The sequence below is a fragment of the Rattus norvegicus genome, chromosome 14, assembly GCF_036323735.1.
Source record: "Rattus norvegicus strain BN/NHsdMcwi chromosome 14, GRCr8, whole genome shotgun sequence".
NCBI lineage: Eukaryota > Metazoa > Chordata > Mammalia > Rodentia > Muridae > Rattus > Rattus norvegicus.
The window spans coordinates 94,336,946-94,364,888 of NC_086032.1; the positions used below are offsets into that span (position 1 = coordinate 94,336,946).

Sequence of the window (27,943 nt, forward strand, 5' to 3'; positions counted from 1 at the left end):
GGGTACCTCACACCAGCGATTGGTGTGAATCAAGGAGTGGTTAGTCAGAGAGCCAAAGACTTAAATATTGAGCCCTTAATGCTTTCCATACTATACAGTCTCTGTTCTACTTCAGATGTGTAGAAAAGGAACTTCACTACAATTAATTCTAGCTTATTTCATTCTCATGGATTACCTTAGAGCTTCCAAATCATTACATATAATTTGGCACATCACCATAGGCTATCCAATTATGATAGATTAAATCCTAGCAGTCTCCATCAAAATTGGAAGGTTATAATTAAATTTCAAACAAGTATTATGAAGATGAATTTATTCAAATCATAATTCTTAGGATAAGCAAGATCGTTTTGCAGTGAATGGAAGGTGAAGTCATCACTTTTATGTGTGTATGCTGAATAGTAGAAATGTCAAGTCAATGAAGATTTTAAACAACTTCTTTCTCTTCTGACATTGAGAACTTGTTGTTTATCCTTTGAACTCCATATTTATATCTGAAAAGACATGGAACAGATTAAAATACTGAAATGATTTTTTTTTATTTAACTCGATGCACATGACTATTTCTTGTTGCTTATCAAACTGTGAGTTCAGGAGTCTAATGTGGCTATACCGTATGTTACAGCAAAAGTTACATTTTTCTAATTTCTTATATAAACGGATGTGCCCTGTGTTACAGTTTCTCATCCAACAAACATTCTTTGCATTCCATGAAATGAAGATAAGAAGGCTGAAATTTCACAGTGAGCAGAAAATAGAAAGGAAGCAAAAAGGTACACAGAGCATTGGGTCCTTTGTATTTCATAGAAAAAAGCTGCTCAACTTATTTGGTAAAAAAATAGACAGGACAGTACATACTCCTATATCTGTAACAAAATTGTTCCATGAGCAGATTAAGCCAAACAACAGAATTTTATTTTCCCAGCCCCAGAAAAGGGCATACAACATTGTTTCACCTTCATATTCAGTGACTCAGGTGTTTCTCTTATTGACCTCTTTCTTTAATTTTTAAATTTTATTTAAGTTTTTTTACTATAGATTTTATCCCTCTCCTGGTCCACCATCTGATTGTTCCACATCCCATACCTCTTCTCCTACCCTAGCCTCCACGAAGATGTCCCCATTGACCACCCCACCAGACCTCTCCGCTCCCTACGGCCTCCAGTCTCTTGAGGGTTAGGTTCGTCTTCTCTGACTGAACTGAGACACAGCAGACCTCTGCTGTATATGTGTTGGGGGCCTCATATCAGCTGGTGAGTGTTCCCTGGTTGGTGGTTCCGTATCTGAGTGATTTTGGGAGTCCAGGTTAGTTGAGACTGCTGGTCCTTCTACAGGGTCACCATCTTCTTCTGCTTCTTTTAGCTTTCCCTTATTAGACCACAAGATTCAGCAGCTTTTGTCCATTGGTTGGGTGTAAACACCTTCATCGGAGTCTTTCAGCTGCTTGGTGGATCTTTCAGAGGGCAGTCATGATAGACCTTTTTTTGTTAGCACTCCACAACTTTAGTAATAGTGTCAGGCCTTGGGGTCTTCCGGTGAGCTGGATCCGACTTTGGGCCTGTTGCTGGACCTTCTTTTCATTAGGCCCTTCAATATTTTTGTCCCTGCAGTTCTTTCAAACATGAACCCTTAAGGGTCAGAATTTTTGACTGTGATGACATCCCCATCCCTCACTTGATGCCCTGTCTTTCTGCTAGAAGTAGGCTCTATATGTTCAACCTCCCGGCTGTAGGGCATTTCATCTAGGGTCCCTCCCTTTGAGTCCTAAGATCAATCACCTCCCTGTTTTCTGGTACATTCTGGAGGGTCCCCCCACCTCCTACCACCCAAGAATGGTTGTTTCCCTTCTTTCTGCAATGTGTTCATCACCATGTTCTCATGTGAGGGAAAAGCAAAGGTGCCTTGTGTTTTGTATTTAATTTTATGTTTGAGGTTATAATGTAATTATGTTTTGATCTTCTGCTTCCTCCCTCTAGGCCCTTCTACATACCCCACTCCTTTTCTTCAAATCCATGGTCTCTTTTTCACTAATTATTATAGCATTTATATATAATTTTAAATAAATTTTGTTCTGTCCCTGTATTTTATTTTCAGGGATGACTGTTTTCAATATTTTTTCAAGGATGACTAGAGAATCAATGTGTGTTTTTCCTGGAGTCTGCTCATGTCTGCTATTTCAAAATTGCCTCTAGCTCTTTAAATAGTGTTTAGATTTCATAAGTGTTTTCCCAACTTCTTAGTAATGTCCATTAGTGTTGTCCTAACTAGCTTGCACTTATGCAGTCATTGTTAAGACTTGATATGTCAGGCTTCTGATATATCTGTGAGATACAATCTCAAAGCCAACTACCTAACCTTAGAGCTCTTAAAATCTTTCTCTAACCTCATCTACAATTTTTCCTTAGCTTTAAGTGTGAAAGTGCAATATAATTATTGAGACTGGTATGTCACATAGCTTTAGGTTAATGATAAAAACTAGAGTTACTTGAAAGAAAAGATCCTTGATTGAGAAAAATACCTCCATAAGATCCATCTGTGAGGCTATTTTTTTAATTAGGGATTGATGGAAGAGGGTCTAGCATATTATTAGTAGTAGTATCCATTTAAAAATGGACCACATAGTTGTTAGAGTCATATCATCAACTCAGAATTATAACTTACAATTTCCTTATATACATTTCAGGAATCTCTGCAATAATTTTATAAATACTTACTCCTTGAAAACTGATGAAATATGTTCTGGCATTTTTTCACAAAAAACTTATATAAGTATTTGAATTACTTTTTTTCCTGAGTTTCAAACTACTTAAGTTATGAAGGTTTGCTGATGTTGTAATGTATTATTCTTTACAGCTCTATTCTCTTTAAGAGAAGTGACTGGAAATGCCTTTGTAAATTTGTTATTTCCTAATAATATTTATGGTAACTCGTTAAACACTACAAACATGATTGTGTATCTATGTTTAAATTCATTGTTTTTTCAATTAACCTTTAAACTATAAGTGACAAAGTGGCTGCATATTTTCAGTGTATTTCTTCAGATCCTCTCCCCCTACACCAGACAATAGTCACCAGGCTTGTTAACCTAAAAATGGAATTGCACCTACTCAGTTTCATAAAGTTAATAGTTAAGTGAACTAAATGTACAGACTTTCATTTATTGGTTAAGTATTATTTGGATTGTTCAACCTTTCACAAAGTATACGTTGTGATGAGTTGACAGCTCATCAACTCCGATATTTCCTCAAGAGAACAGGAGATATAATACCTGCCTCAGATCCTGATTGTTAACCTGAAATAATTTGTTGCATATTTTGAATCTTGCCTAATTCATGTATGTATGTATGTATGTATGTATGTATGTATGTATGTATGTGCATTTAGTAAAGTTTTACTTATTTTTACTTTATTTTATAAGAAATTATAACACTTCTTATAATTGTATTGCTATGAGAATGTTTTAACATTAACAGAATGTGCTGATTTCATTCAGTAAAGAAAATAAACACTCACTAGGTGGACACTAGCAATGTCAGGACTGACACTCAGAATCCTCTTAAATCATTCCAAATAAGATTTCTACTTCCTGTTCCCCCTTTTCCTCTCCATCCTCTGTCCCTCTGAGGACCCTCCCTCCCTCTCATTGCTATGATTACTTTGCTCCCCATTCTATGTATGATCGAAGCATCTAGACTTCTGTCTTCATTTTTCTTAAGCTCTATGTGGTTTATGGGTTGTATTGCAGGTATTCTGAGCTTTTGGGATAATACTCACTTAGTAAGCACATACCATGTAGGTTCACTTGTGTCTGGGTTACCTCACTCAGGATATTTTCTAGTTCTGTTCATTTGCCCATGAATTTCATAAAGTCATTGCTTTTAATAACTGAGTACTAATCCATTGTGTAAATGTACTATGTTTTCTATTTCCATTTTTCTGCCGAAGGACATCTGGGTTGTTTTTAGCCTCTGGCTGTTATAAATAAGGCTGCTATGAACATAGTGGAACATGTGTCCTTAGTAGAGAAATTGGGAACTCGGGATAGTCACTAGAAAGTCACAGAATCCAGGGAAGTTAGAAGCTCCTGGGACCCAATAGCGATGACTGTAGTCAAAATATCCAACAAAGGGAGCTAAAATCTGTGAATACCACCACCAGTAGATAGGTACAGCCCACAGTTGAATGATGGGGCCACCTATGCATTTCAATTTTTTTAACCCAGAAATGTTCCTGTTCAGAGGAAAGACAGAAACAAATATGGAACAGATACTGAAGGAATGACCACTCAGAGACCTCCTTACCTAACGATCCATCCCATTTGCAAACACCAAAACCAACTAACTGAACCCCCAGAGCTCCCAGGGACAATATCAACAACCAAAGAGTTTTCATGGAGGGAGCAATGGCTCTCAATACATATGTAACAGAGGATGGTCTTATCTGACATCAAAGGGAAGAGTGGACCTTAGTCCTGTGGAAGCTTAATGCCCCACAGTAGGAGGATTCTAGGGCAGTGATGTGAGAGTGGGTGAGTAGATGGAGGAGCACCCTCATAGAGGCAAAGGGGAGAGGGGAGAGGGAGATGGTGTGGGGGGATGAGAAGTGGTAACTGAGAAGAGGGGATATCATTTGAAATGTAAACAAATGAAATGATTAATAAAAAATTTCTACTTCCAATAATCACAAAGGGTGTTTTATCCTCAAACTGTTAAGACCCTATTCTAAATTTTAATGCTGAAAGTCATAGCACTACTCTTTAGAATGTAGTGGAAAAGAACTGGGGTGTTACTAATTGTCCAATTTGTTAAGAGAGAAACTTGAAATATGTAAGAGAAAAGATAGAACATGGAAAACACAGTAAGCCTGTTTTCTGGACACCGTACGTGATATATCCATTCTAACGTGTCCCATCTTCCTCCTTCACCTCACAAATCAGAGAATGATGCATATGTGAGGTCATACCGGGTGGATTAAGAAGTGACTGAGATGAGCACACCTAGCTAGGTATACTTCATGCACAGAACAGTCAACTAGTGATTCATTGCTCGTACTGTGGGACCCATACTCTTATATAGGTATGTATTTAGGGCCAGGCTAAGTTGCTGGCACCCAGGCAGATCTACTGCATAGAACATGGAGAGAGGGAGAGAGAGAGAGAGAGAGGAAGTGAGGGAGGGAAGAAAAGAGGGAGGGAAAGAGAGAGGTTTTAACCTCTACACTGGTCTTTTCTCAGATGCTCTGTATTTTACGCTAGCAAGGCATACGTGTCTTTGCTTTTATTCCTATGACTCAGCTCAGGCCTGCCAACCTTTGTTCCTTGTTGCCTGCATCATATCCTCTCATGTACTTCACTGGTGTCCACGTGCTGCCTGACCTCAGGAAGCCATCAACTCCAATATTTCCTCAAGAGAACGGGAGATATAATACCTGCCTCAGATACTTATTGTTAGGCTGAAATAATTTATTGCATATTTTGATTCTTGCCTAATTCATGTATGTATGTATGTATGTATGTATGTATGTGTGAGCATATTTAGTAAATTTTTACTTACTTTAACTTAGAAATAACTATTAACATTTTGGTGTAATAAGTATTATTTATTGTAGAAGAGGTGACTCCAGCTAATAAACAAACCTGTCATCACATAAATGTTACTTGATGATGTAAAAATATACTCATTTAAAAATTTGGTAATAGAATATATATATATATATATATATATATATATATATATATATTTAACTACCTGTGGCAGTAGTTAAATTTCTGTGCAGAGGACCTGAGATTACCAGAACTCACTGATCAAACTGGAACTTTGATCTGTTTGACCATCATTTCAGTCCCACCCTTTGATCTTTTGACTATATTCCAATCTTATTCTAGATTCAAAACATTATTGAGATCGTGCTGTCTGTGGTTCTATTCCTGCTTTCTTTAAGTGAGTATAAATTTCTACATATCAGTGAGAGTTGCCACAAGTCAAAAAATGCTGTGCTTCATAAAGGAGAAATGATATTGTGTGTATATAGTCTGTATTTTCTCATTATTCATTGACCATGTTACAGGTACTGACCTTACACACATCTATTTGCTGCTCGTCACTCATGCTAGTGGGAGGGGTTTGCAGATGATTCTGAGGGGTTCTGAATCACATGGATGCAGGAAATTATGACTCCTATAGCAGCTCTATTTTCATGGTTTGAGAACATTTCTTACTGTTTCCTATAAGGAACTTAACATTGCTACACACTGTTTTATCTTTCTTCACATCCTTGTGCAACGATTGCACAACATTCTAGAACTAACCATGATACCAATGTGAGGTGCTATCTGCTGCTGATGTTCATGTGTGGGACTTTCAGCATCAAACACAGTTCCATTTGCCATGAATCACTTTCACACTGATGTTTTCCTTTGAAGAAATATCACTTAGGCCTTTTATTTCCATTTAAATATCATTTTACTTGTGTGTGATTTCCTATGGTGTTACATTGGACAACAACTTATGTGCATGTTTTCAACTTTGACTTCGTAAACAAAAACTTGTATAAGTTTTCTCACATTCTAGATACACAGTTTTCATTAGTGTTGTCTCCTTTGCTTTGTAAAAAAATTTGGTACTGAGATTAGCTTCTTTTTCTTTTATATACAGTTTTTTGAACTTCTTGTTTTAGTTCTCAATGTAGTAGTCAAAGAGGATGCCTGTGTTGAATGAGGATTTATCGTTCTGACCCCACCCCTTGCAATCTAGCTGAAATATCCTTTTCTAGTTCCAAATGCTCTTCCAAATCTGGGGGTTTAGCAGGGATTACACAACTGTTCAGGGCAACCATACAGACCACTTCACTCTTGGAAATTCTAATTATTAATATAAACCAGATTTCATTACAAAATGTCCCATCTGCCCTTTCCCTATTAAAACTGACCTGATGTGCTTGAAAAATTACATGGGCTCTCAAGACACAGGGGTCAGGGAATTTGAGTGGGAAGGAGATTCAATAAAACTCGCATCAACACCCTTAATAGAGATTTTCTAAATACGGTGTGAGGTCACCTTCAGACTCTCCCAGTGCCATTGATAGAGGAATACTCTGAACCCAGTTTCTACTGACTAAGGGGATTAACTTTACCTTATAGTCTTGCTTTAAGGATTGAGTTTGACTCTACCTGTCATCTTCCAGCCACATTGGCACCCAACAGGCATCCAGTGTTCTGTGATTTCCCTTTTCACAGAAGGCATCTTTGCAATGAGAGTGGATTATAGAAGCCTTATAAGGCACATTGCTTGAGTCTTCAGTGTTTGCATAGACATTTCTCAACAGAGGATACTCAGCGCGGAATGGCTTTAAGGAAGGGAAAAACAACACAGGAAAACAGGTAGAGAATGTCTATGCTCACATAAGAGCAAAAGAGGACAAATGATTGAAAATATAGAAAACGTTTTTAGAAAGTATCTACCATATAGAAGAATCTGAACATTTTGTTGGTAAGTATCAGGAGTTGTCATTGTGAAGAAGATAAACATGATTAAATTAAAGTTAAATAACCACACAGAAATATAGTAGAACTGCAGTGTCAGGGGAAATGACTGGTAAAGAGATAAATTGGAAGGTTACGTTTATGTACTTTTCTCATTTTTGGAAACAGTGGAGAACTGTGTGGCACTAGTTGCTATGGGTGTATTGTTATGTATCTTAGAGGTTTATCGTACTTACTGTACTGTACTATACTCTTGCTGTGATCAAGGAAACTCTTACAAGAGAAGGCATTTAAGCAGAGGCTTTCAGAGGCACGGTTCAATAAAATCATGGGAGGGAGCAGGTCAGCAGGCAGGTATGGTGCTAGAACAGGAGGTGAGAGCTATATTACAAGCTAAGAGAGAAACTGGGTTTACCATGGGCTTTTTTGAAACTATAAAACCCATTCCTAGTGACAACTTTCCCCCAATGAGGACACATTCCCTAAGCCTCCTTATAACTTTAATGTTTTCAAATCCTACTTTTAATGATGATTCTTATACACTTTAACCTTCCTTTTAGCCTATTGCTCACCAGAGGTAGTGGAAAGGAAAGGGTACCAGAGAAGTGGACCTATTTAGAAATGGTTCTTTGGAACAACTCCTGTCTGTGTTGTCTAAAAATCAGCCACTCAGTTCACAGGTCAGAGAGGGAGTGGTAAGGGGGGGTGGATGGGGGAAAACCCATATGGAGGAGAGGGAGTGGATGGGGGGATGGACAGGAAACTGGGAAAAAGTATAACATTTGAAATTTAAATAAATAAATATATGTAATATAAAAAACTAAAAAAAAAAGCTGCATCTCAATCTACTCGCAAACACGTCACAGATATATCAGCTGTCCAGTTCAGTAAAGTCCAGATAGCAAATATGAATCAGCAGTGGTGGCTCTGCCTAGCAGAGATAGTCAGGTTTTATCCTTGGCACTAGTCAGCTAGAGGGGCCCTGAGAGACAACAGGAGAAGTTCTTGGCTTTTCTTTCAGCAAAGTGAAGATCAGTGAAGACAAGAGACCAACAAAAGTTGCACAACAAGGCTAGTTCAGCCTTTTCCATCACTGCCCTTGGAGTCCTGTTTACTCTCCCTCCAAGCATCAACTGTTCTCTATGGATCTTGCCTCCGCAAATGCATTTGACACAGTTGATATCTGCCAATCAGTCCAAGTCTGCAGAAGTGGCAAGAAAAGTAGACCTCCAGAAGGTTTTTGTGTGTATCTCTCTATGGACTCCTGACAAGTGCAGCCCAACTATACAATGTAAGGTTGGCAAATACATGTGTCATTAGTGAAGAATTCTTGATCATGTGTCCTTTCACGTGCTTGTTTTAGCAGAACATCCTTTTTCCTGTGTCTGCTTCATCTAAATGTTCCTTCATGTGTTGGTCCCAACAAAAGACGATCCAACTGACTTTCCAAAGAACCCTTAAGTTTACGCTTCACATTCTAATTCAACAAAGAGTCTACTTGGTCAAATGTATGAGACTATGATGTCATTTTTACATAAACCACGGCAGGATTCTTTAAAAAATAGTACAAAAGGAATGTGTAATACCACACATCCATATTTAAATTGGGTTGTATTTGACTAAAAAAGAAAAATACAAACAATCAACTTAGCACTTTTTATGTCAATAAACTCTGTTCTTTATCCTAAATGCCTTATCTTTAGAATTTAATCTTTTTTAAAAGATAGGAAACATTTTTATACATCTTACATTTTACGAATGTGAACACAGGAAAAATCTTATTAATGTATGAAAACATATATATTTAGGTGGTCAAATATAGTGTATTTAAGTCAAATATCCTCAGTATTTTTATAGTTTGCATAGTTATGCTTAGCAAAGCTAGGTATTTGTACATTTATTTTACATTCAAGGTGAGCGAATAAATTCATAAAAAATTTGCAATTTTTCTTTGAAGAGCTTTTCACTTATACATGTAGTCTCTTTTTTAAATTTTATTTCAAACTTCTTGTTTTTATTTAATTTATTATTATTATTATTATTATTATTATTATTATTATTATTGTTATTTGTAGACAACATCTCAAGAAACCTGGGCTGGCTTAAAATTCATTATGAATCCACAGCTGTTTTTGACTTCGTGATTTACCTGGCCTTATCTCCCAAAAGCATGTTTTACCATATTTATTTTATTCTTATTTTTAGATTGATAGACATAACTATCTATTTATTTTGCACAACCTGATGCTCTGACTTATGTGCATATAGAATGACTAAACATATTTAATTGATGGTTGTATTATCTCATATAAGAACCAAGTCTGCAGTGAGAACCTTCAGCAGCTACTCAACCTTTCTCCATAATAATATTTATAAAATATAGTCGTGTTTTTAAAAATGTATCTTATTCACATTCCCCTTGTCTAACTAAAATTTTCTACCATTAGATCAACATCTGCCTAAGCTCCTGATCCCCAGTCATTTCACTCTTTGGAGGCCATGTATTTTAATATAAGAAAACATTTTATAGGATCCTCATTTAAGGGATATTGCATAGAATTTGTCTTTTTTTTCCCCACTCTTACTTTTTTATTCATTATGCTTGCCTTATTTTCTATTTGAAATAGTGTTTTTAAACAAATATATCAAAATTTCTTTTCCTACTAGCCTGAGCTAGAAACTAACTAGCCTGAGCTAGGAAATGTAGATCGAGATTTATTTCTTACTGCAGAGATGAATGGATACAGTAACAACCATTGGTGATTATAAGGTTTTACAGACAATGCTAAGTTGAAAACCATCTACTCACATGCTGGCACCGATCATAAGATATAGTATGCCATTCATTTAGCTCTAGTTGATTAATTTGTGGGAGAGAACTTATGCATAGTTGTCAAATATTTCTATAAAAGGAGTAAGAAATGTTTAAAGAAAAATGTTTTCAAAAGAAAAATTAATTAAGAGGAAAACAATTGGAGAAAGTATATTTCACTTGGTATCCTGTAACTGATGCACACTAACCCCAGTCCTTAAAACTTAACATAACAAACAGCATGACAATGTTTTAATTAAATGACACAGTAAATTGTATTTTATTGCAGAAGATCTGTAGAGCCATGGTTTTGAAAAGGCAAACAGCAGCCCTCATGATCTTCATATTCTTTGCAGACCAGAATCACAGTATCCAAGGAAACCTCTAGCAGTATTTTTTTTTCTTTTCTGTAATTTTTGAGATATTTCAAGAACAAAACAAATTTAAAGAACATCTATTCAACCCTATAGAAAATAATAAAAGGAAAACTCCAACCCAAGAAGGATAACTGCATCCAAGAAAATACAGGAAATACATATTTTCCTGTAAAATGTCAGCAAAACAAGTGAAACACACACACACACACACACACACACACCAACAATTTCAAAATAATAGGAACTAACAATTACTGGTCAGAAACCCATCAAAAACATCATCCACGATGATCAAGTAGGATTTATTCTACGGATGCAGGGATGGTTCAATACATAAAAATTCATTAAGGTAATCAACAATAGAAACAAACTGAAAGTAAAAATCTCATGGTCATCTCATTAGATGCTGAGAACCTTTTGACAAAAATCCAACACCCTTTCATGTTAAAGGTATTAGAGACATTGGGGATACAAGGCACTTACCTAAACATAATAAAAGCAATATGCAGCAAGTCAATAGTCAAAATCAAATTAAATTAAGAGTAAGTTAAAGCAATTCCACAAAAATTAGAGACAAGACAAAGCTGCCCACTATCTCCCTATCTATTCAATATAGTGCTACAAACAGAAGCCCACCCTTTTACAAATGATAAATGAGCTGAGAAAGAAATTAAGGAAACAACACCCTTTACAATAGCCCAGGAATAATATATATATATATATATATATATATATATATATATATATATATATATATATATATATATCTTGGTTTAACTCTTGCCAAGCAAAGAAGCCAATGAAAGACCTATATGATTAGAATTTCAAATTCCTGAAGAAAGAAATTGAGGAAGATATCAGAAACTGGAAAAGTTGCCCACATTTATGAATCGGTAGGATTAACATAGTGAAAATGACCAATTTTCCAAAAGCAGTCTACAGATTGGAATCAGTTCCCATTCAAATCCTAACACATCTTTTTACAGACCTTGAAAGAGCAATTTTCAACATCATACAGAAAAACAAAATATCCAGGATCATTAAACAGTCCCAAAAAAAAAGAACCTTTGGATTTATCATCATTCCTGATCTCAAGCTACACAGAAATATTAATAAAAACTGTTTGATATTGGTATAGAAACAGACTGGTTGATCAATGGAATCAAATTGAAGTCCTTAGAACAATGCCACACATCTATAAACACTTCATATTTGGAAAAGAAGGCAAAAACAGACAATGGAGAAAAGAAAGAATCTTCGACAAAAGGTGCTAAATTAACTGAATGTTTGCATGTAGAAGAATGCAAATAGATCCATGTCTACCATGTTTAACAAAATTCAAGTTCAAGGTGATCGAAGAGCTCAACATAAAAGTCAATACACTAAATATAATAGAACAGAAAGTGGGGAATAGACTTGAACTGAGTGATACAGGAGACCACATTCCTGAAAAGAACACCAGTGCTTATGGGAAAGGGGATAACACTTGAAATGTAAATAAATAAAAGGTATTTATTAAAAAAATAAAAGTTGATAATTTTCAAACAAACAAAAAAAAGATTCTAACTCTAACAATTGATATTTGGGACCCCATAAAACTGAAAAGTTTTTGTAAAGCAAATAGGACAAATTGACAGATTACAGATTGGGGAATGATCTTCACCATCCCTACATCTGAAAGAGATCTAATATCCAACATAGATAAAGAATTCAAGACTGGAAATGTTGAACAACCCAAATAACACAATTAACAAATGGGGTACAGAGGTAAACAGAATTCTCAGTAGAGGAATTTCAAACGGCAGCAAAGTACTTAAGGAAATGTTCATTATCCATAGATATAAAAAAAGTACAAATAAAAAGGACTGTGAGGTTCTATCTTATACTAGTCAGAGTGGCTGAGATCAAAACCTCAAAGCAGAGCACATTCTGTTGAGTAAGGGCAACTCTCCTCCATTGCTTGTGGAACGAAAGCTTGCAGAACCACTTTGGAAATCAATCTGGTTTCCCAGAAAACTGGGAATAGCCATTCCTTAAGACTCCTGAGAATATACAGAAAAGATGTCCATTTATTCCACAGGGACACGTGCTCATCTGTGTTCATAGCAGCTTTATTTGTAATAGCCAGGACCTGGAAACAACCTAGATGTCCCTCACCTGAAGAATGGATACAGAACATCTTATACATCAACAAACAGTGGAATACTATTCAGCCATTAAAACCAATGACATCTTTAATTTTTCAGGGAATGGATGGAACTTGAACATATCATCCTGAGTGAGGAAACCCAGACCTAAAAGACATGCATGACATGCAGTCACTTATAAGTACGGGATGCCCACACTACGCTGCTCAGACTCAAAGAAGTTAAACAAAAGGGAACCCAATGAAGGATGCTTGAATTTCATTTACAAGGGGGAATAAAATAGTACTAGGAGGCAGATAGAGGGAGAGAGCCTGGTAGGATAGGGGTCATGGATGGAAATGAGGAGAGTTTGGAATCAGGTGTGGGTAGATAAAGGAGAGATTGCTAGGAGACCAGCAGAGTGAATGGAAATCTTCATTGGAGGGGCAAATCTTGAAGACATGCCAAAAACCTGGGATAGGGCAGACTTTCAGGAATCAATAGGGATAACCTCTCCTGAGACTTACAGCAGTGTCCACATGAGGCCTGAAGAGGCCATCTCCTATAGCCAGGCAGAAATTCCATTTGATAGATAGAGACACCAACCCACACTTTCAACCCAAAATGTATCCAATCTGCCATGTATATAGGAATGCTGAATGGAGCAGAATCTGAAGGAGTGGCCAACCAATGAGCACTTAAGACTTAAGAGCCATCACATGGGCAAGCATCAGTCCCTGACACTGTTAAGAATATGTTGCTGGGGTTGGGGATTTAGCTCAGTGGTAGAGCGCTTGCCTAGCAACCGCAAGGCCCTGGGTTCGGTCCCCAGCTCCGAAAAAAAAAAAAAGAATATGTTGCTGTTTTGTTAGACTTACCTACAGAAGCTTAGCATAACTTACCTCTGCAGAATTCAACCAGAGGCTGACTGATACACATACAGACATCCACAGTCAAGGTGGGAGGGAGTTCAGGATCTCTTATGTAAGAGTTGGGGGAAGAAGGAGAAAGAAATGAGAGCCTCGGCAAGAATAGAACTCCACAGGAAAATCAACAGCATTAACTCACCTGGACCCTTCACGGCTCTCAGAGACAGAACCACCAACAAACAAAATACAGTGGCTGGACTTTGAGCTCCCACATATATGTGGGAGACTGGCGACTCGGTCTTCAATTGAGTCCTCAAACAACTGCAGCATAGTCTATCCCTTAAGATGTTGTCTTTGTATCTGCGTTGCCTCGTTAGTGTCTGTGGGAGAGGATTCACCTATCTTTGCAGAGACTTGATGTGCTAGGATGGGCAATATCCAGGGATATATCTCAGAGAAGGAGAAGGGGAATGGGGGAATGGACTTGGTGATGCAAGGCCCTGGAGACAAGACAGCTCTCTGGATATAAAATGAACAATGTATATTTTAAAAGAATTTGAATAGGATAAAACAAAGTGGGGGTGCTGGGAAAATTACCAAATAGAAAGAACAAGAAATACATATAGACTCTGAGACACAAACATCCCCACACAGAGTACTCATAGAAAGAGAAACAGAAACCAGAAATGTGTAAGGGAAAGACACATAAGGAGAAAAAAGTGCCCACACAAAGCATTATGAGAAAAATAAAGTTCAAATCTACCTTTAAATTCACTGTGTTGGGCATCTACTGAAGGGCATGGGGATTGCTTCAAAATGTGGTCTGTATAGTTAGAAGAATTTGTTGGGGACTTGTTTTTTTACTTTTTGAACAATTGACAATTGGAGTTAGCTTCTGGGGTTGCCGTAGGAGTTTTGTCAACTTCCCCTGTCAGTGCCAGAACCTGTTCTGGCTTAGACTAGTGTAGGTTCTGTGCAAGCTGACATAGTCTTTCTGAGCTCATATGTACATCAGATATTTTGTGTTTAGAAGGCCTTATTTTCTTGGTGTTTTCTATCCACACTGGATCTCATATTCTTTTCTTCTCCTCTACTGCAGAATTACATGAGTCATGAAGGGAGGGATTTGATAAAGGCATTCCATTTAGGACAAAGCGTTCCGAGGTCTCCCACTATCTGCACATTGCCCAGTTGCCAGTATCTCTATTTATTCTTATGTATTTGAGGATGAAGTTTCTCTGATAATGGCTAAGCAAAATATTGACCTATGAACACATCAGGATGTCATTAAGTGTCATTTTTATTCTTAGATTCTTATAGCTTAACTGTAGTATGTTCTTAGGTACATGACCTACCTAGTCTTAATTTTGTAGCCATCCCGGTAGTAACAGATATGTGATCAATGCCATGGAGCGGGTCTTAAATCAAATCAGAACTTTGTTGGTTACTCCCACAACTTTGTGCCACTGTTGGTCTAGAGTGTCTGGTATGTAGGTAACCACGGTAGGTTGTAGGGTTTGTAGCTGAGTTGATGTTTATTCTGGTCTCCTCTGGGAGAATGCGAAATGCTTTCCAGTATTGTTAGCACTAGCCAGGAGTGAAGAAGACTCTTGGCAGGCTCCAGCTTCACTTTTCTGTTTTCAATAAGTTTTATAGGTGTTGTTTTTCAACAGCAGGGCTTGAATATTACAACATGATGGTAAAACTATATCCCGATAGCCTTTTGGATAGGCAGGATAGTCATGGGAGTTTCCATGTAACCCATTTGGCCAATAGCTACTTTAGATGTAATCCCTTCCCCATACTGGAGTTTCATTTTATGGCGAAAGATGGCTAGTGGCAGATTTGTTTTTTTCACATTACTTGGTAATTTCACTTACATTTTTTGCTGGATATTTTTGTTTGTTTTTTGTTTTTAACTAAAATTAAACTACTTATTTTGTGTAATAATTTCCTGTTCTTCATAAAACAGTAAGATATTTAACAGTAAAGATAATGTAATTGTCTACTTCCTTCTTAAGTAGAACATAGTAGGCTTTTACACAAAATATATATGAAGAATTTAAAATGAATGCCATAGGCTTTCTTTTGGCAGCATACTACTTAGTTTCTATTTTCTTACTAATTCTTATATTGCAAACATGAAAATTGGCAATTTGTTAGAAAGAAATTATGTTAGTTTTTATTTTGTAGAACTTCTTGCAAGACAATCTTTCCCTAGAAAGATTCTCTGAGATATTGGTCTGCTGTATAATGGTAAATTTTATTTGGAGTGAATTTGGTTTTGAGTTTTCTGAAAGAAAGGAACCTCAATTGAGAAAATGCCTCCAAAAATCTGACTATGGGGCATTTTTTCTAGTTATTAATTAAAAGGCGAGCTCAGTCCGTTGTGAATGATGCATCACTGGCCTAGTTATACTGAATTCCATAAGATATGAAAAGCTTACCCAACAATCCAGATTGCCACCAATATTCACCCACCTCCTCAAAAAGCTAGCAACCTAAACAGAAAGCCATCAGATATAACTCTTGAAGGATGTGATATGAATGCTGAATGATATCTCTCCACAACTGATGGCTTCCAGAGAAGGTTCAAAAGGGAAAGGACTCAGTTCTATTTAAGGGGAAGGTCACTGAGAGTTTGAGCAAGCTCCTGTGAGTATATTGATAACATGAATTGGACCTGTATTGGTTTGGTATTTGTTTTTGTTTGTTTGTTTGGTAAATTGTTTGGTTGGCTGGTTAATTATTTTTCTTGGTGGTTGCATTGCTATTTTCCTGGTAGGAGAGATCACAGGATGGGAGTGGGGCAAACATAAAAGGATTGGAAAATGAGTGTGATGAGGGATATGTTGTGGAATTCCTAAAAACGATCAATAAATATGTTGAAAAAAAAGAAAGAAAGCAGCTGAGTAAGTCATTGGGAGAAAGCCTTTGAGCAGTAATCTTCCATGACCCCTTTACCAGTTCCTTCCTCCAGGTTTCTATTCTGCATGAGTTCCTGACCTCACTTCTTTTGATGATGAACCATGATATGGAACTCTGAGCTGAACAAACTTTCCTTTCTATTGATGGCATTTTATCAGAGCAATAGCAACTCTAGGATGAGTTTCTTTCCCATATGTATACACTTTACGAAGTTTTCAGTGTATACATTCAAATGGATATCTTTTTACCCTTTTCTCCCTGTATTTTCTTCCTTGCCCTACTTTTCTATTCCCATTCCCCGTAGTTATTGTTTACATGTATATATTTGTGCATACATATATTTATATGTATTCCCAAATAAATCTTTTTATTTCTTCTTAATATTACTTTGACCTTTTGAGTGTTGTTCAAATACGTTATACACTAGAATAACACATTTTCATGTACAGCTAGTATGGGAATGAAAATATCTATTTTTATTCTTTTATTCATTGAGAATTTCATATGTATATAAAGTACATTGTTGCACACATCCTCTTACACTCTCTTATCTTCCTCACTCCACAATTCAAATGTGCCAATCCCACTGAGTCTCCATTCCACATACCCGTCCTTTATTTCTTTAAGCGAGTTATTTATGTCTTTCTTAAAGTCCTCTAACATCATCATGAGATGTGAATTTAAATCAGAATCTTGTTTTTCTTGTGTGTTTGGGTATCCAGGGCTTGCTGTGGTGAGAGAAATGATTTCTGATGATGCCCACATATATTGGCTTCTGTCGCTTATGATCTTGCACTTGCTTCTTGCTATCTGGTTATCTCTGGTGTTTGCTGGTCTGGGTGACTCTGTATGCAATCCAGGGGGATTGCTTCAGGTTTCTTGGTAGGCCTGTAGTCCTGGATGTAACAGACCTCTGTAACAGGGACACTGCTGATCTGTTGCATTTGCTACAGTAGATCTCTCAGACGGTTGGGTTTTCAGAGGAGCAGCCAAACTGTTTTCCTCTGTGAAGCTGTTCTTGGGGGAGAATGGGGGGTACAGACTTTTCTGTTTCCCTGTGTGCAGCAGAACTTCAGTGAGGCTTTCAGTTTGTTGGGTCAGTTACCTGACCTGCTAAAGAGCCCCTTTGAGGTCTTCAGACTGTGGTGTTGGTTGCCCAATTGCATTGTGTACAGAGGAACTCCTGGGATGCCTTCAGTCTGTGATGTTTTTCAGGGGAGCAGATAAGCTGGCAATCAGTCGCTTAGTTGCCCTGTGTGCAGTGGATCGCCTGGGATGCCTCAGGCTGTGGTGTCTTCTGGGTAGCAGACTAGCTAGAAGTCTGCCCTGGCAAAAAGGATGGTATTTAGTGGGTGTGAGGGGTCCTGTGTCCACTGGGCTCCTAGCAACAGCTGTGGGACTACAGGATGGCTTTTCCTGATGCTGTGAGTGCAGCAGATCTCCTGGGATGACTGCCTCATGATGTGGTGTCCTCAGGGGAACAGACTGACTAACAGTCTGCCCTGGCAGAAGAGACCGGACAGAAGGGGCAAGAGATTTATCCTATCTTCAATTATACGTACCATTTTGAAATGAAAGAAAAAATTAAAAAATTAAAAACATAGGCCCAGGAAGCAAGCATTCATTGTTATCCTGATAGACATCAAAACAGACTAATTGCAGGAGATAAAAATGACCACTTCATTATAATCAAGAAAACACTTATTAATTTTTATTTTCATTTAATTTTCATACATGTCTGTAAAATATTTTGATCAAACACATCATGCTTTCCTTTTCCTCTGATTCTTTCTAGTTCTTTTACTATGTTTACCTTCCAAAGTTACATGAACCTTTCTTTATGTGTATAAAGGTGAGATTATCTTTGCACAATCTAAATGTTAATCTCATTGGGCAATAATACATTGAAACCGTATTTCCATGTCTCTTAGACTTTAGTATTTACTTAATGAAAAATATTTGCAGAATTAAATTGTATTTGACATTTACTAACTTAACTATCTTTTAATTTTATTTTGATTTAAAGATTTTTTTTCTCCTATCTATCTCTTCCAAAGTCCTCCCTCAGTTCACTATTGACCTACTGGCCCAACCTTATTCTCTCTCTAAGAAAATCACACACAAACACACACACACACACACACACACACACACACACACACACAAGCAAACAATTTAAAAAGTCAAAATAAAAAACACAAAAATTCAGACATAAAATAGACCGTGATAGCACACACAAGACACACATGGGTGCAAGAGAAGTTGGATTCCGGCATTGAGAAGCTATAAAGTAGACATTTCTAGTTAATTTGCAGACTCAATAGTGTCATGTGATGGTTTTCTGGAAATTGTCTTATTACAGGATGTTTTGCTGAAGCAAAAACATGGTGTTTTTCTGAACACTGCCTGGAAAAGGTGCATGTGATATTTTGTTGGGCTTAATCCTTGATAGGTCAGTGGTGTGGATGATATTCTAGCCTTGGTTCACTTGGCCACTCTTTGCTGGTTTTATTGGTCTATGCTGACAGAATTCTTCACTGAGGCTGCTCTGCCGTTGGTTTGCATTGCCTTCTTTGCTGATCATCATTTCTCATAACATTATAGAGAATAATTTATCAAAGAACTTCTCAAAATATTCCTGTGTTTCCCTGTCACTTCTGTAAACTAAGGTGGATGGGTAGAACCTCGCAGTTTCATCTTGATCAAACCACAGTTCTTGATTCAAGAATGATGTTTGTGAGTGAATCAAGCTACCCCTGCTGATTTGTGTGAACTGAACTGCTGATATCCTGACTAGGAAGATTGGATTCGCCCCAAAGAACCATTTTTAAACAGGACCACGTCCACCTCTCCCTTATTAGCCATTCTTTCTTAGTAACTTTGGTAAATGGTGAGCTCAAGGGAGGGTAAAGCATTGAAGGACACTTATTGAAATAGGTTTGAGGGGTTGGGGATTTAGCTCAGTGGTAGAGCGCTTGCATAGCAAGTGCGAGGCCCTGGGTTCGGTCCCTAGCTCCGAAAAAAACAAAAAAACAAAAAAACACTGAAATAGGTTTGAAAAATCTAAGCCTACAAAACTGCATATGGTATTCGACTCTAACCAAGAAGCTATCTGCAAATGATGCCCACTGGAAAGGGAAAAAGTAGTTTTCTCCAGTGGAATGTCACTAGGAATATGGATCATGCTTCAGGGTATATCACATGCCTAGGTGTGGTTGGTCAACACGAAACATTTATTCATGGCTATTTTTATAACCGTGGTTATATTTCCATTTGTTTGGGCTTTTTGTGTATATGGTATCGATTTTGCACACACATCACTTACTATGTCATTGTGTTTACTGAGTGATGCCCAGAGATCCATGTGAATAAAGCCATCTATAAAATCATGTGTAACATCTCAGTGTCTGAAGCCCCCTCAAAAACATACATATATATATACATGTATATATATGTAATATATATGTCATATATATGTATATATATATATATATATATATGTATATATATACACATCTCCAGTACTGAAGAGCTGCACATAGCTCCCTAGGAAAGGGTTAGGAATTTACGAGAGCCTCGCCAATTTGCCTTGATCTTGCACATATCTTGTGCTGGCAATCACAATCACTTTGAGGTCATTAGGGCAATGGGGCTGCCACATTGAGTGAATAGTGTTTTGATGGAGTAGTCTCTGCCCTCTTGTGCTTAAAATGTTTCCTCACTTTTATCCACGATAAGTTTGGACATTGGGTAGAAATGGTATGCTATAGCTGCTTCATTTAAAGCTCATCACTTGAGAGCCTTTTATTCTCTTCCTGTCAAGCATTTGGGGATCCTTGTGTAAGTCACTATCTATTGTAAACAGGAACTTTTTGAACAAGGTTTGAGAGATTCACTAATTAACAGCTATAATCACCTGTAAATTTCATACAGATGAAAATATCCTATAGTATATATATACCAAATTTTTATTACCTATATATCAAACTTGTATACTTACTATAGAAATTCCTAAAAATTTCCTAAAAACAGAAAATTAAGTTACCTCATGGTTCTTAGCCACATCATTTTTGCTTACATTACCCAAATATTTTATATCCTATTTTATAGACATATGCTCATCCATGTTCAATGCTGATTTTTCACAATAACTAGGGTATAGAAACAGCCTCGATATCTGTCATTTTAATATCACTTTGTGATGATAAGTTCCTCTCTGTGGAGTCTTATGTATCTAATATATTACTGAATCTTTGCAAGCTAAGAGGTGTGCTGGTCCCATGCAGGCAATCATATTTGAGGTAATGTAATGAACCTCAAGGTTATATTGTACCACTAAGCAGCATTTCACAACCTCCCTTTCCATCTTCCTTCTCTCTTTCCTTCTTCCTGTTCCATAAAGTTCTGTGAGGCTTGGAAGAGGGAACATACATACAGCGTTTAAGACTACATATTGAACCTTGTCCAGGCATTATCTCTTGCCTATTTTCAGGGTGTGTAAAGTTTGTAGTCCTTCACGAAATCAATTTTTGTGCAACATTTTGCCAGTCAAATATATTAACTTCTCAGAGTATATTTTTATGAAAGTAGACTTTAGCAATCAGTGACAGTAACTTGCTTATTATTTTATGCCATCATAGAAACACAAAGCAATGTTAATATCTCACATTATTATTGATGTTTTACCTGTTATTTATATGAATATGGACAGTTGTGCTCCACTTTATTATTTTCTAAGAAATTTTGGTCCAATTCCAATAAACTATAATGAATCTGATAATGTGGAAATACATTTTACTGAGATTATATTTACCATCCTTACTTATATCTGTGTTGTGAGCTGCCCACCATGGGGCTTATAAATTGACCAAAATAGGTTAGATGCATTGTTCTAATACATCCTGAATACTTTAAATATTTAAAAATTATTTTAAAATATTTTTACTGATAGAAATTTATTTTAAAGTAAAAACTAAACTAATATCCCAGTAAAGGGAACACATTTAAACCACTTTAAGAATATAATAAGACTCCTAACATCAGCTAAGGCCCATTTGATGTATATCAGGAGTAAAATATGAACTTAGTGTATGCAAGAGCTTGAGTTGGGTTATACCTCCAGTAGAACAAGCAAATTATCCTGGTTTTAAAAGAAAAACCATATAAAAGAGTTATTAATTAATATCATTTTATATATTTCTGGATATGTTTATGAATTACTGTTAATGTAAAATATTGATAGAGTTATATAATGAGTTAACTTTGATTTGAATGTTTAAGTATCATTGGTTGAATTACAGGGCAATGTAAAGTTAAGGAAAATTCTATACCTGAATACTTAATCCCTTTATAGTTTTTGGTATATACAATGATAGAAATTCATAATCTACCAAGATTTTCTTAGGCACTAATTTGATGCATATCTAGGGAGTATTCTTTTCCAACTGTTGTCCACAAACTCAGAGTTGAAAACTGCAGACCCAGTGAAGACTAAAAATGCATTTTTTCATTGACCTATCGCAAATTAGGATTGATACATAGCTTTAACCATCTAAGATATTTGTGGACACGATGATGTTTGTTAAAATGTTAGACATTTGTAATATATTCTAAATGTATAGTAAATAATCATACTCTGTGTGTGAAAAAATCAATACAACATGATTTCATGTGATTATTTGATGTTTTGTGAGAGTTGAAATGGGAAATAAAATAGTCATCAGTGGGAGATGGAGGGAGGGATCTAGTTTAGAGAGGGGTTGAACAGGAAAGGATGGCAGGGGAGAGAAACTGGAAGAAAGAACTGAAAACATTGGAGGACTATTTCTAGGACAAATTGAGAAATCTACAAACATGGAAACTCCTAGGAATTTATAAGGGTGTCCCTAGATTCAATTCCTAGCAATTAGGGAACATGAAATAGGGAACATCAAAGTATTACTTCCTGTAATCAGGAAAGATTTCCAGTGTAGGGATGGGATACAAGACTTTCTACCCATTGTTTTTACCTATAAGAGCTGCAGGTATAAAGACAGAGCAGAAAATGAGGGAATGGCCAAATGACTGGTCTAATTTGAATACCATACCATGAGCAAGAGGCCACCACTGGTATTATTAATAATTTTTGCTATACTTGCAGCCAGGAGGCTAGGATAAGAGTCATCTGAGTGGCATCACCCAGAATTATGAAAAAAGAGGCAGATACCCACAGTTAAATATTACACGGAGCTCAAGAATGTTGTGGAGAGGGAGAAAAAAAGATTAAAATAGCTAGAGAGGTCAAGTACACCACAAGAAAAGTTTCAGATTCATTTGAAACATAGGCCCATAGGGGCTTACACAGACTGAACCATTGACCAGAGACCATGGATGAGACCTGCTTAGACACCTACACACTTGTAACGTATGTATAGCTTGGTCCTCTGTAGGATTTTAACTGCAGGAGGAGAGGCTTCCCTTACTATGCTGCATGCCTCTGGACCTCGTTACCCTAACTGGTTGCCCTTGTCTAGCCTCAATAGATGCTCAATCTTCCTACAACTTCATATACTGGGAGAGGGTAAATATCCATGGGAGGTCTCCTTTTCTCTGAGGAGAAAATATAGGAAGCATAGGATAAAGTAGTTCAAGGATTATATTGTTCCCCCTTCTTTTTTTTTTATTTAAAAGGATTTAATGGTTGGACTCCAAGTGACGGGAATGTCGGGGGGGGGCACGGTAAGGGAAGTGGATAAGGGGAACACCCCTAAGTGGGAGAGGGTGGGAATGCGGGCTTATGGACAGGAAACTGGGAAAGGGAATACCATTTGAAATGTAAGTAAATAAATATGTCTAATAAAAATTTTAAAAATTAAAGGATTTAATGTATGACATGCTATTTCTGCACATTTTTGTTTCTTTTTGTTTTATTGGATTTTTTCTTTATTTACATCCCCCTTTTAAGTAGGACTGAAGCATCTGCACTTCGGTCTTCCTTCTTCTTAAGCTTCTATGGACTATGAGTTGAATAATGAGTATTCCAAGCTTTTGCCTACTATCCACTTATCGGTGAGTACATACTATGTGTGTTCTTTTGTGAATGGGTTACCTTGCTCAGAATGATATTTTCTAATTCGATCCATTTTCCTGTGAATTTCATGACATCATTGGTTTTAAGTATTCCATAGTATAAATGTACCACATTTCCTGTATTCATTGCTCTCTTGAGGGTCAACTAGGTCATTTCCAGCTTCTGGCTATTAGAAATAAGGTTACTATGAACTTAGTGGAAGCATGTGTTTTGTTATATGTTGGAGCATCTTTTGAATATATGCCCAGGAATGGTATAGCTGGGTCCTAAGGTAGTACTATGTCCAATTATCTGAGGAACTGCTAGACTGATTTCCAGAGTGGTTATACCGGCTTGGAATACCACAAGCAATGGAGGAGTGTTCCTCTTGATCCACATCCTCATTAGCATAGCAATGGGAGATGCGGAAATTGGTGTAGCCACCAGAAAGTCACAGGATCCAGGAAATAAAGATGCTCCCAGGACCCAACAGGGATGACAATAGCCGAAATACACAACAAAGAAGGGATCGAAGCTGTAGACCCCATATCCAGAGGTTGGGCACAGTCCTGGATTGAAGGATGATGCCGCCCAACCATCTCCAAAACTTTAACCCGGAGTTCCTCCTGTCTAAAGGAAATGCAGGAGCAAAGAATGGAGCAGAGACTGAAGGAACGGCCATCTGGAATCTGCCCCACCAGGGGATTCATCCCATATACAGACACCAAATCCAGACACTATTTCTGATGCCAAGAACTGCTTGCTGACAGGAGTCTGGTATAGATGTCTCCTGAGACACTTGAACAGAGCCTAACAGATACAGAAGGGGATGCTCACAGCCAAACATCAGACCGAGCGCAGGGACACCAATGAAAGAGGTAGGGAAGGACTAAAGGAGCTAAAGGAGTTTGCAACCCCATATGAAGTACAAGAATACAACCAACCAGGCTCCCCAGAGCTATCAGCAACTAAACTACCAACCAAAGAGTACGCATGGAGGGACCCATAGCTCCAGCAGCATATATAGCAGAGAATGGGTTTATATGGCATTCGTGGGAGAGTAAGACCGTGGTCCTGTGAAGGCTTGATGCACCAGTGTAGGGGAATGCTAGAGAAGTGGGGTGAAGTACGTGAGTAGGTGAATGGAGGAGCACCCTCATAGAATCAGGGGAGGGGAATGGGATAGGTGGTTTGCAGAGGGGAAACCAGGAAAGAGAATACCTTTTGAAATATAAATAAAATATCAAACAAAAAAAAAAAAAGAAAGAAAACAGTATATTTTTGCCACTTCGGAATCTATGTTAAGCTGGTCTGTTGTCAATCACTCCAAAATTTATCCTAAGAATAATCATAGGTATTCTCGTTCAATATATATTTGTGACATTTTCTATAATTCTATATAAACAATATCATGTAAATATACATTTCTATGTTGGCTTTTATCAATGTTTCTCATGACTATAAGACATATCTATCTACATCATTCTTTAAAATTTTTGGTTTGGGTTGGTTTGGTTTTGGTTTAGGGGGAAGGTCTTTCATGTGTTTTTGCTTTTGGTTTTATTTTCATGTGAATCAGGATCCATGGGCTTATCCTGCTATTACAAATGGCAGGGACCTGCAGATTCTACTACAAAAGTATTTGCAATACAGACGTATACTGTCATGCTCACTTAAAAAAAAAACTGGTAAGTTGTATTCCATTTTGTGGATGAATCATCTTTTTTATAGACATTTGTTTGCACATGTATATGATTGTCCTTAGGAAGAAATCTAAGTGTAGATTGACTCAACCGAAGATTGTGTCTTACATAAGAAACAGTGAAGATCTCTTTTTGTAAGGATTATTGCTGATCAACTGCCTTACTGAAACTGCTATTTTAAAAATGGAGAAATTTAAATGAGACACCTGTGGAAAGAGCTACAACGAGACTGCTGGTGGAAAATAGAAATTAACTATTGAATGAAAAATAGATAGCCGGGTTGGGGATTTAGCTCAGTGGTAGAACTCTTGCCTAGCAAGCGCAAGGCCCTTTTTTTCCCCAGCTCCGAAAAAAAGAAAAGAAAAAAAAATAGATAGCCATAGAGTACCAATATTAACAAAAATATCAACATAAAATAATGAGTTATGGAAATTTATATAACAAATACATTGTGTCCAAAATATGGACATTAAATAAATTAAATAAATAAATTGAAATGTGATTGACCCCTAAGCCCTAAAGATTTTGGAGATATATTTCCTGTTAGAACAAAAGAATTCCTATGTTTTACAAGATATAAAGTGGAAAAGAGTCATGAATACAAATTTATTTTCTTATTGAATATAAAACAGAAGTGATGGTGAAATAATTGTTATCATTGAACACATAATTATTGCTACAAAATATACAAATAAATTGTTAATCAAACAGAACAGTATATGAAAATTGATCATAATCAACTAAAATGTATGTTATGAATTACAAGATTTTTTTTAATGAGGGAAGCATAATTATTTATTTTTCTCATTGATTTTATTTTTAATTATGTGGGGTTTTGGGTATCTATAAGGGTATACCCTACATAAAGGCAGGATTTCCAGAAAGCACAGTGGCAGTATTCCCTTGGAATGAGATTTGCAGATGTCTATGAGCTACCTGGCATGGTGGTCACAATCATATTCTTGTACTCTGCAAGAGCAGTATTTGTTTGTGACTGTCAAGCCATCACTCCTGTCCCTGAAGTTAATTGCTTAAAGTAAAATGTCTTACAGAATTAAAATTAGTGATTAATAAAACACCCAGTTACCTTAGTATACCAACAAAATAAAATGTTAAATAACTTTCTTGTTTTTGAATAACTTTAAACACAATGCCATATGAGAACAGATAGCTAGATCTTTGCCTGCCTGCTATGACCATTAATAGCAATCCCATTGCTTCACTGGTAATAGAGACCATTTCTTCTGCATCTGACATCGACTGAAAACCAGCTGAGATATCTAACTGCTGGTATCATGGACCGTCTCTTTGTAAACAGTCAGTGTTTTATTAGATGACCACAGTCTGTAAGTCATTCTAATTATATATATATATATATATATATATATATATATATATATGTACAGACAGAGAGAGACAGAGAAAGATGAGGAAGGGAGAGAAATATTTATTATATAAGTATATGAGAACAGACTATAAAACAAACTAAAACTCACATGCTTTTAGGAAAATATTTGCAATATTATCTTTAGAAGAATAAGAAAAAATGTAATCCTCAGCTATTTGTTGGATTACTACACTTTCTGAACATGTACTTTTAATAAACAAAGCCTGAATATACTAAAGGAAACAAATATTGCTAACACAACTTATGACCTAGCTAAATAAAAAAATAATAATAATACAGCAGAAGCAACAGACAGCCAGAATGCAAAAATGAGGGCACAAAGGTATCTATTGGTTTCAAAACTAAAATTATTATATAATGGTAATTTTAACTAACAGACATACGATACCATTTAGAGAAGAGATAGAATTATAATATGCCTAGGATTTTATGAGGTAAGAATATTCATTGAATTCACAGAGGAAGCTTTACAACTGCTGTAATGGAAAAGGAAGTTAAATTAATACATGAAGAACTATTCCACTTATCATTTTGAAATGTCAGATCTCAGGAAATTAATCTATAAATAAAATTCAAATTAAATGCAGACTGGATATTCAGAATAACTATTAATAATATCTACCAAAAATAAATATTCTGGGATCAGGAAGATGGCTGAGTATGTAAAAACACTTGGTTCACAAGCCTGAGTTTAATACACAAGAACAATCCTTCTCTGACAAATTCTTCACATGTATAATGTGAAACATACATCCTCAGTCCTATACATCACTCACATTCACTATACTAACTTAAAAGAAATAGTTACAATATATTTTAAATGGTAACTACAAGGACACATTGTGGAGCAGATGCTGAAGAAAAGGCCACCCAGAGACAGCCAGACATGGCGATCCATCCCAGACACTATTGGGGATGCCAAGAGGTGCTTGCTGATATAGCTGTCTCCTGAGGGGCCTGACAAATACAGAGCCCAATGGAGGAGTTAGAGAAAGAACTGACGTACCTGAGGGGGTTTGAAACCCCATTGGAAGAACAACAAAATCAATCACCAGACACCCTAGAGCTCCCAGGAACTAAACTGCCAACCACAGAGCACTCATAGAGTGACCCACGCCTCCAGCCACCACATATGTAGCAGAGGATGGCCTTGTTGGGCAACAATGGGAGGAGAGGCCCTTGGTCCTGTGAT

General features: G+C 36.8%; 1 long non-coding RNA gene across 1 annotated transcript; it reads right to left on the bottom strand.

The window, feature by feature from the left end:
- Nucleotides 1–296: 296 nt before the first annotated feature.
- Nucleotides 297–27,864, bottom strand: LOC134481787 (uncharacterized). The gene is made up of 2 exons (XR_010057593.1): nucleotides 27,758–27,864; nucleotides 297–494 (listed from the first exon to the last, which is right to left on the bottom strand). It is a non-coding gene; the product is annotated as an uncharacterized LOC134481787 (long non-coding RNA).
- Nucleotides 27,865–27,943: the final 79 nt, after the last annotated feature.